The 9,163-nt window shown below is 46.3% G+C and overlaps 1 long non-coding RNA gene across 2 annotated transcripts; it reads left to right on the top strand.

Moving 5' to 3' along the window:
• The first annotated feature begins 736 nt into the window (after positions 1–736).
• On the top strand, positions 737–7,674 carry LOC138850061 (uncharacterized). Of its 2 annotated transcripts, none has more exons than XR_011389439.1 (2): positions 737–1,505; positions 4,943–7,674. It is a non-coding gene; the product is annotated as an uncharacterized lncRNA (long non-coding RNA). The 2 variants fall into 2 exon arrangements; XR_011389440.1 differs by lacking the exon at positions 737–1,505 and adding an exon at positions 1,534–2,252.
• The last annotated feature ends 1,489 nt before the right edge of the window (positions 7,675–9,163 follow it).

A 9,163-nucleotide genomic window follows, 5' to 3' on the forward strand; every position in this document is an offset into this window, starting at 1 on the left:
GCCATTGGAGGGTGAACCAGCGGCAAAGGAAGACCTTTCTCTCTCTGTCTCTCTCTCTGTCCACTCTGCCTGTCAAAAAAAAAAAAATAAAATAAATAAATAAATAAATCTGTTAACTTTAAAAAAAAAAAAAAAGACTTATTCCATGCATCTGCTCTCCCACAATATGGCGCTGAGAAGGGAGTAACAACTTCTACGCAGCTGCCTCCAGTTCAACCAATAAACAGCAGGACCTGCTCCTGATTGGAGGAGAGCAGCGTACTCGGCGTGTGGGTAGCAGAGTTGGGATTGGTGGAAGAGGACTATAAAGGAGGAGAGAGACAACATGCACCAGGAACATCTATCTGAAGGAACACCTGAGCAGCCCCCGAGAAAGCCGGCCGGCGGTGTGCCGCTCCCCCGCGGAAGTGGGGAAAGTGGCAGGGGGAACCGCCCTTCCACGGAGGTGGAAGGGTCGGTAGCCAACCCGGGAAGAACCAGCAGCAAACCCGGGGAGGGCCGAGCAGGCAAAAGAACAGCGCAGGGTCCTGTGTCGTTCCTCCACGAAGAGGGGGAGCGACATAATGGTGCCGTGACTCGGATATGAAGCCTAGGCAGGACTTAGTGTCGTTCCTCTACGAAGACGGGGAGCGAAAAATGTAGCAAAATATGATGAAATAAAGAGCATTTTTAAACTTTTGTTTATCAAAAGCATGAGGCCAGCGCCGCGGCTCACTAGGCTAATCACACCAGGTTCTGAAGAGTTAAAATTGTATATGTGCGGGTGTAAAAAGTTAAGCTTAAGCTTACAGGTTTAAACCTTGCTGGTACAGCTGTAAAAAAATAAGACAGAGTAGCACCTTGGCAGTAGGGACTCCATTTTGGAGCACTTGAGACTGCATTCTGGGAAAGCACCCCCCCACCGTGAGACTCTGGTCTGAAACTATGATCTCAAATAGTCGGACAATAGCAGTGCACTACATCACCCTTGGCAACACACAAAAACCCCCTAGCATGATTGCTCAAGCTTAAAAGTAGAAAGGTTGCACCTGGGTTACCTGGGCTAATAATGAAGATGTGATTTGTCTGTGTCTTACATTAATGTCAAGTCCTAATTGCTGATTGTAATATTGTAACTGGTATTGTCAAGATTATGATAAATATTAATTTCACTTAGGTTTTAGGTTATGTTGACCCCAGTAACCATATACTCTCTTTTGATTTTATGTACTCTCTTTTGATTTTAGCAACTGTGTATAGCAACCGTGCATAGCAACCATGTATTCCCCCCTTCCCGGTTTTGTGGTTTTTGCCTTTATAAACCCTAACCTTTGGTTATTCGGGGCTGCTCTGTTCATGTATGGTCAGACAGCCCCAGCATGCTGGATAATCAATAAAGCTTCCCCTTGCTGTTTGCATAAGAGATGTCTCTTGGTGACGTTTTTCGGGCAGTCGACTCTAACATTTGGAGGCCCCAGCGAGATCTGACTGCTGCCTGCGGACGTCTCCAACAGATATCTCTCGGGGTAAGTGCAGGCGCCTATTCATGTTGTCGGCCGGCTTATTTGTGGTTTGTGTCTCTTCATTCTGGATTTTGGTAGTTTGTGAGCGCTCTAGGGTTTTGGGAACTGTGCTGGTGTAGTAGCTGCTGGGACAGGGCGTGAGCCCTTCCTGGCTGTGGCCGGCAGACGTGCCCGGGGGCCACAGGCTACGGCCCTGAGGGACGCCTCAGGAGGACAAAGGAAGGCTGGGGACGCCCAGATACTTCCGACGGGGCAGGCGTGGAGTCTGCATTCCCAGCACAGACGGGGTGGCCGGTAAGGCCTTCTTATTATTAGTCTTTTGTAGTTGTAAGGTGCTTTGTTGGTTGTCTTGTTGTTTGTTGATTGTATTCTCTTGTCATTTAGCATTGTATGGGGTGCTGTGATGGCTCCCGTTTGGTAGATTTGGAATCTGCATTTGTATTGCCAGCATGGTCGCGTGACTCTGAAGTGGTTCTGGAGTCTGCATTTGTAGGTTCTGAAGTGGTTCCGGAGCTTGCATTTGTATTACCGGCATGGGCACAGGGCTCTGAGGCGGTTCCAGAGTCTGTGTTTGTATTGCCAGCATCGTCGTGACCAGTAGTTTATCTCAGTTCCTCTACGGACACTTTGTGTGGTTGTTGTGTGCTGATTCTCTACATTGTTTGTCTGTTCGTGTACATTGTGTTGTCTGCTAACATGGGCCAGACTGTGTCTACACCTTTGTCTCTAACTTTGAATCATTGGTAGTAGGTAAGCGACCGGGCACATAACCTCTCTTTGTCAGTCAAGAAGGTAAAGTGACAGTCTTTCTGTGCCTCTGAATGGCCAGCTCTCGGAGTGGATTGGCCCCCCTGAGGGCTCTCCATTTACCACTCATTCGCCAAGTGAAAGAGGCCGTTCTCTTGCCTGGCCGTCAAGGGCACCCAGACCGGGATTTTGAGAAGACATCGGAGGTCAGTATTCCTTCCCTCAAGCGGGACCGGATCTGTGGAAGTGACCGTTGAGTGTCCGGCACCCCACAGCTCTCCGAGAACGCGGAGTCCCCCCGGCCACGGCTTAGCTACGGCCGAAACTCCAGAGGGATTGTAAGGAATGGGAGGGAAATTAGGAAGGGCAGTTGGCTGAGAGCCTGGAGACCCCCTGAGCTCGCTTTGGCTTCCCGGCGGCCGGACTGCGACCCGAGGACCAGGTCTCTCTCTCGGAGGGACGCCTGGTCACGCTGCCTACTGCTACGCGAGCAGGGCTTAGCTTCGGTCGAGGCTAATATTGGCCCTCCAGGTAAACTCAGACAACTAGGTAGTGGGTAACCTTGAGTGATAAGAGATTTCAAACCCCACTCAGCCCCCAGACAGGAGGAGGTCATTGCTTTCTGCCTTCCTCCTCCTCCCGGGGGGGGGGGGGGGGGGGGGGGCGGGGGCTCCCTCCCCCACTCTTTTGCTCTCCTCATCTCCATTCCTATACCACTGGCCAGGAGGAAGGGAGAGGGAAATTCCACAGGTCTCTCCACCTAGGGAAAAGCTGTTACCTGTTACCTGTTAACCCTTTCCAACCGGGTAAAAAGTTTTCCGTCTTTGCAGCTTATGGTAGCTCTGGTGCGTCTTAAAAGTTTTTTGTGAACTATTACTGTTGCTAAGCTTTGATTGCCTGAGAACTAAATCTGGAAAAGAGCTAAAGTTAACTATCTGTTGTAATTGACTGAGTGTCTGCAGTAGTCCTAATTAATCTGGCTTTGGTTAAATTATAGAAGGTTCCCAACACCCCACGGCTAGTCCTGCCAGGCCCCGGTGTGCGCAGTCTTCCCTGTAAATGGGGGACCACAGCCTTTCTCTGCACTCTATTCTAGTCCATGTGGCCTGGTGCACCCAGGCAGGCATAGCCAAATATCTCTAGGCAGAGCCCCCACCCCAGGGCTGCTTCTTTTTCCTCTCCCAGAGGAATTTCCAATTCAATACCACTGCTGACCTTACCTAAGGGAACCAGAACCTTAAGCCATTAACCCTTTCCAACCTGATGGGTTTTTCTCTTTGCAGCTAATAAAAACCTAAACAATGGGTTCATATGCTGATAATCAGCTCTTTTCTGTGCTGCTGTCCCTGACTCATCTGAGAGCGTTCACCTGTCTTGAAGGTTTCGCGTTTTTCTATTGCCATTATGAGTCTTGATTGGAAAAACTACAGCGCGAAGTTTGTTTACATTGTTTATCTGTTTTTAATGTCTAAGTAATTACCCAACTGATCAGAAATGTACTAATTTTGGCTAAATGGTTTGACTCTCTGACAGCTTAAATTCTAAACCGAGTCTTCCAACTTTGGGCTTCCAGTCGGATCCCTGGAACTCTCAAAGGATGAGACTCTAAATTTGTTAAAGTAACAGCTGCTTGGGTCAATTCAAATTATATAAAATATATTAAAATGTTATAAATGGTGTCAGACCTATGCTGTATTTATGTTTTTGCTTTCCAGTTAAAGCGGTCTTATAAAAATAAGAGTAAAATTCTGTGTATACAAGCCTTTATGTTATTAACTAAAGTAAGCCAATGCAGATTGGTTCAGAAAATTGAGGTAATGCAAACGCCCTTAAGTTTGCTCAGTGGCTTGCTTGCTCAGTTTTACAAGTCTTTGATATGCTTTAAACTTGTTTCTCTTAATGAGGAAGATCTTTTCAAAGTTGTAAACATGCACTAATGTTTGCTGTCCAGGAGGTGTTATCCTCAAGTTACTTAAAAACATAAAAATGTAATTTTAACTTTTATTTCAGATAATGGTGTGGTATTCACTAATAACTCAGTGTCTTAAGTCATCTAGGCATCAGTGCTAAGTAAAACTTGGATTATTTACAGAGTTAAGTGCTAATACCAAAATTACACTGACCTAAAGTTAAAGTCTAATCTTCTGTTATAACAATGGGGTTTAAAAAAAAAAAAGTGTACTAATGTTAGTAAATATCTAAAAATGGTCTAAATCATAAATCTTAAAATCTGTTTCTGCAAAAACTGTAACGTCTGTTTTAACAGTGTCTGCTTATTCGGTTACTCTGCCATTTCTAGAGTTAGGTCCTGTAAGCTCTTTTTTTTTGACTCTGTTAAATAATCCTAAATTATGTAAACTCTTATATACAGTTTTTTTTTTTTTATTTCTGGTTTATTCGACAACAAGAGACATAAAATTCATGTTAATCCATTGTGTACTCTACTGTCTCTGTTATGATTATACGGCAGATGCTAAAAAAACTGGGTTCCAGAAACCCAAGAAAGCGCTTTGTCCACAGGCTACATGGTAAATACCCGGAAGCCAAAGGATGGCAGAGACCTCTGCCACAATTTCTCCTCTAAGTCAGGCTACACAGTAAACACTGGTTAAACTGCCGGTTAAATCTAAAAGCCCAGAAAGTCAGGCTAGAGACCCAACTTGCTGCCTCACTTCTCCTCTTTTCTCTTCCAGAAGGGAAGTTACTACTGTTCTGCAGGACTCTCCACTGTGACGTACGGTTTGATCCCCAGACCTTATTTAAGGGATGACTGACCTTTTCTGTAATAATGCCTGGCCATAGTATAGGGCCCCAAACAACATAAAAAAAAAAAAGGGGGGGGGGTTAAACTACTAGATCAATTTTTCAGTGTACGCGTTAAATGGGCAGAACTCCCCTTTTAAACCAAACTAAAAAATAGATAAAAAGTTAAACTGAGGACCTCAAAGTATGCAAGCAGGTCACCACAGTTGATCTTACCTAAAGGGTCATAGTTCTCCTCATGGGCACAGTCTTAACTCGCAGGAAAATACTAAGTGTCAGAATTTGCCCATGACCATAATTTTTCTAGCTCACCCTAATATTAAAAAATCTCCAAAAATCAGGGTTGGGTTGGGCACCCCCCTTGACTGGCATCATAGAGGCTGCCTCCATGGTCCACTTTATTAGAGACCAGTGGAATGAGGAGCAAGCTAGCAGCAGGAGCAATGTATGGATGGGCAACAGGCCAATCAATGGCTGCTTTACACCATGATCTGCCGTCAAGGAGACCCAGCAAGGCCAGTGCACCCCAAACCTGTGCACCTGTTGCTGATATAAGGAGCCAGGGCGTTGGGCAAGCAGCTGTCATAACAGCAAATGCCTTCTGTCGGCCCTGCCAAGAGCACAGCCACTGGACACGGAACTGCCCTGGGTGTCGAAGGACTCCTGGTTCAGAACCGCAGACCCTGTGGCCCTGAGCCAAAAAGCCTTTGGCTCTGCCCAGCCTCTGCCCAGCTTCCAGCTCCAGCCACTGCTACTGGGGATGGCTTAGGGTCAGTAAAACGTAAGTTGCCTATTTCTATCAGCCTCCTATTTAACTCTCCTAGTCCAGCCATGTAATGCGAGTCAACAGGGTGCCTCCCTTAAAGGAGATTTGCATCTCTTAACAATTTTCTTAACAGCACCCCATGGATAGGTCTGGGCCTCACACACCCTGCCAGGCCTTAAAAGTCTATCCAATAGTATTAAACTTAAAAAGCCCTCCCTGCCAGTTCCAGGGGAAAGTGGTCCCCTCCACTCCTGTACTGAGACTATAGATGCTTCTCTTTACACCGTGTGTTTTTAATGCCCTTATTTGTTTTGTCTCTAACAGACTAAAAGCTGCTAACTCCAAATGGTCATCAGGCAAGACTTCCAGCCCATTCCACTGGACTACCTGAGCAGCCCTCTGGACCGAGCAGTACAGTCTTTCCAAGGCCACTGTTGCACACCATAAGACAGGTAGCAAGAGGAAATACCCAAATCCCCCTCGACGCCCACATGCCAGCTTCGAAGAAGTTACAGAAAACAGAACTCCATCCATAATCCCAAAGAAGAATTTTGGGTATTACCTCTTGAGGGGAAATATTAGGCAGAAAGTCAGTTATGAGCTTATGTGTGTGTGACATAAAGGCCTAATGTGTCCAGCATATGCATCTACATCTCAGTCATCCTGACAATGTTTCACGGGCAGCCTGGCCTTTGCATCCTGCCCTGCCCCCTTCTACCTGATAACCTGCCAGGTGGAGATGCCCGCCCCTTCTGCCTGACAAATCTTCCACAATCTCCCAGATGCAGCCCAGTATCTGCATTTCAGTATTACAGAACAGGCGGGGGTTGAATCTCATTTTCATGGGGGGGGGGGGGTTATGCATGGCCCTAAAAAAAAAAAAAAATATTATTTTTATGCCGACTGAACCGGGGTGGTTAAAAACTCCATGGCCAAACTCAGAAAATGACTGGAAAAATGGCAACGGGAGAGGGGAACTCAACAGGGATGATTTGAGTCATGGTTCGGCTGGTCCCCATGGCTTACTACTTTACTGTCAGCCCTAACAGGACCCTTAATTGTTCTACTCCTAATTGTAACCATAGGACCTTGTGTGTTAAATAGACTCATCACCTTCATGCGGAAACAAGTTAAAATTGTTAAACTCATGGTCATAAGACAATAATATGTCACATTAAAAGAGACAAAAATAATCTCTAAGATTAGAGATCCTCACAACAAGGAGTGGGGAATGAAGAGTTAAAATTGTATATGTGCGGGTGTAAAAAGTTAAGCTTAAGCTTACAGGTTTAAACCTTGCTGGTACAGCTGTAAAAAAATAAGACAGAGTAGCACCTTGGCAGTAGGGACTCCATTTTGGAGCACTTGAGACTGCATTCTGGGAAAGCACCCCCCCACCGTGAGACTCTGGTCTGAAACTATGATCTCAAATAGTCGGACAATAGCAGTGCACTACATCACCCTTGGCAACACACAAAAACCCCCTAGCATGATTGCTCAAGCTTAAAAGTAGAAAGGTTGCACCTGGGTTACCTGGGCTAATAATGAAGATGTGATTTGTCTGTGTCTTACATTAATGTCAAGTCCTAATTGCTGATTGTAATATTGTAACTGGTATTGTCAAGATTATGATAAATATTAATTTCACTTAGGTTTTAGGTTATGTTGACCCCAGTAACCATATACTCTCTTTTGATTTTATGTACTCTCTTTTGATTTTAGCAACTGTGTATAGCAACCGTGCATAGCAACCATGTATTCCCCCCTTCCCGGTTTTGTGGTTTTTGCCTTTATAAACCCTAACCTTTGGTTATTCGGGGCTGCTCTGTTCATGTATGGTCAGACAGCCCCAGCATGCTGGATAATCAATAAAGCTTCCCCTTGCTGTTTGCATAAGAGATGTCTCTTGGTGACGTTTTTCGGGCAGTCGACTCTAACAGTTCTAGTCTCGGTCGGGGCGCCAGATTCTGTCCCGGCTGCCCCTCTTCCAGGCCAGCTCTCTGCTGTGGCCCAGGAGTGCAGTGGAGGATGGCCCAAGTGCTTGGGCCCTGCACCCCATGGGAGACCAGGAGAAATACCTGGCTCCTGCCATCGGATCAGTGCGGTGCACCAGCCACGGCGGCCATTGGAGGGTGAACCAACGGCAAAGGAAGACCTTTCTCTCTGTCTCTCTCTCTCTCTCACTATCCACTCTGCCTGTCAAATAAATAAATAAATAAATAAAAATTAAAAAAAAAAAAGCATGTTTAACTAAAACTAAAGCTTAACATCAGCTTGGTTTTAAAAATCTAAGAATATTGAACACATGAAGGCTTAATGTATTTTATGTAACATTTTTCCCTACTTAAAAATTTCGAAGTAAGATTAAATCTGATCTTACGTTCTCACTGGCCAAGGAGAGTACGAAGTCCAAAAGGAATCATGTAAGGAGCCCTGCTCCCTCCAATGTGTTATACAGCCATCTCAGGCATCTCAGGAAAATAGTGACAGAATCTGACTCTTAAAAAAAAAGGATTTATTTATTTATTTATTTGAAGGGCAGAGACACAGAGAGAGAGGAAGAGAGATCTTCCATTCACTTGTCCATTCCCCAGACGCCTGCAACAGCTCAGGCTGGGCCAGGCGGAAGCAAGAAGCCAGGAGCTCCACCCAGGTCTCCCTCTCCCTCCCCCAGGCTCCTCAGATGGCAGGAACCCAGGTCCTTGAGCCATCAGCCAATGCTTCTCAGGTGCGTTAGCAGGGAGCTTCTGGACACAAAGCAAAATAGTTCAAATCGGCACTCTGCTATGGGATAGGCTGTGCCAAGCCCAGCTTAGTCCACTGTGCAACAACCTGCCCCAGAACCCAGCTCTTAATTCCCAGCAGCCACCCTTAGCCTCCTGCTTTTTCTGTTACAAAAATCCTACTGTGTGGCACACTGACGTTCGCCCACCGCCGGCTGAACCGCAGATAGGCCAGCCCCCAGCTGTGCTCCCTGCAGCCCACAGCTCAGCCAGGGGGCCCTTCACCAAGGAGACCAAAGTAAAGACGCTTTGTAGACTGTACCCCAGCTACCTGTCTGTCACCGCTTTAGGTCTTACAACTTAGGGGAACACTCCTAAGAAGGTCGTCTTAGTCCATTTTCTGGTGGTATCACTAAATACCCAAGGCTGGATGATTCATGAAGAGTGAAGGTCAGGTCTTGGCGGCTGAGAACTCCAGGAGCATAGCACCAGCATGTGCTTGCTACCTGGTGAGGGCCTTCTCCATGCAGCCCAACATGGCAGAAGGCATCGTGTGGTGAGACGGAGCCAGCTAGCCAGAGTTTGCGTTTATAACAAAGCTGCTCTCCCCCATTAACCCATGAGAGTTAATGGCTGGCTCCTCCTCTTCACATCTCACATCA

This window comes from Oryctolagus cuniculus, chromosome 6 (genome assembly GCF_964237555.1).
Source record: "Oryctolagus cuniculus chromosome 6, mOryCun1.1, whole genome shotgun sequence".
Lineage (NCBI taxonomy): Eukaryota > Metazoa > Chordata > Mammalia > Lagomorpha > Leporidae > Oryctolagus > Oryctolagus cuniculus.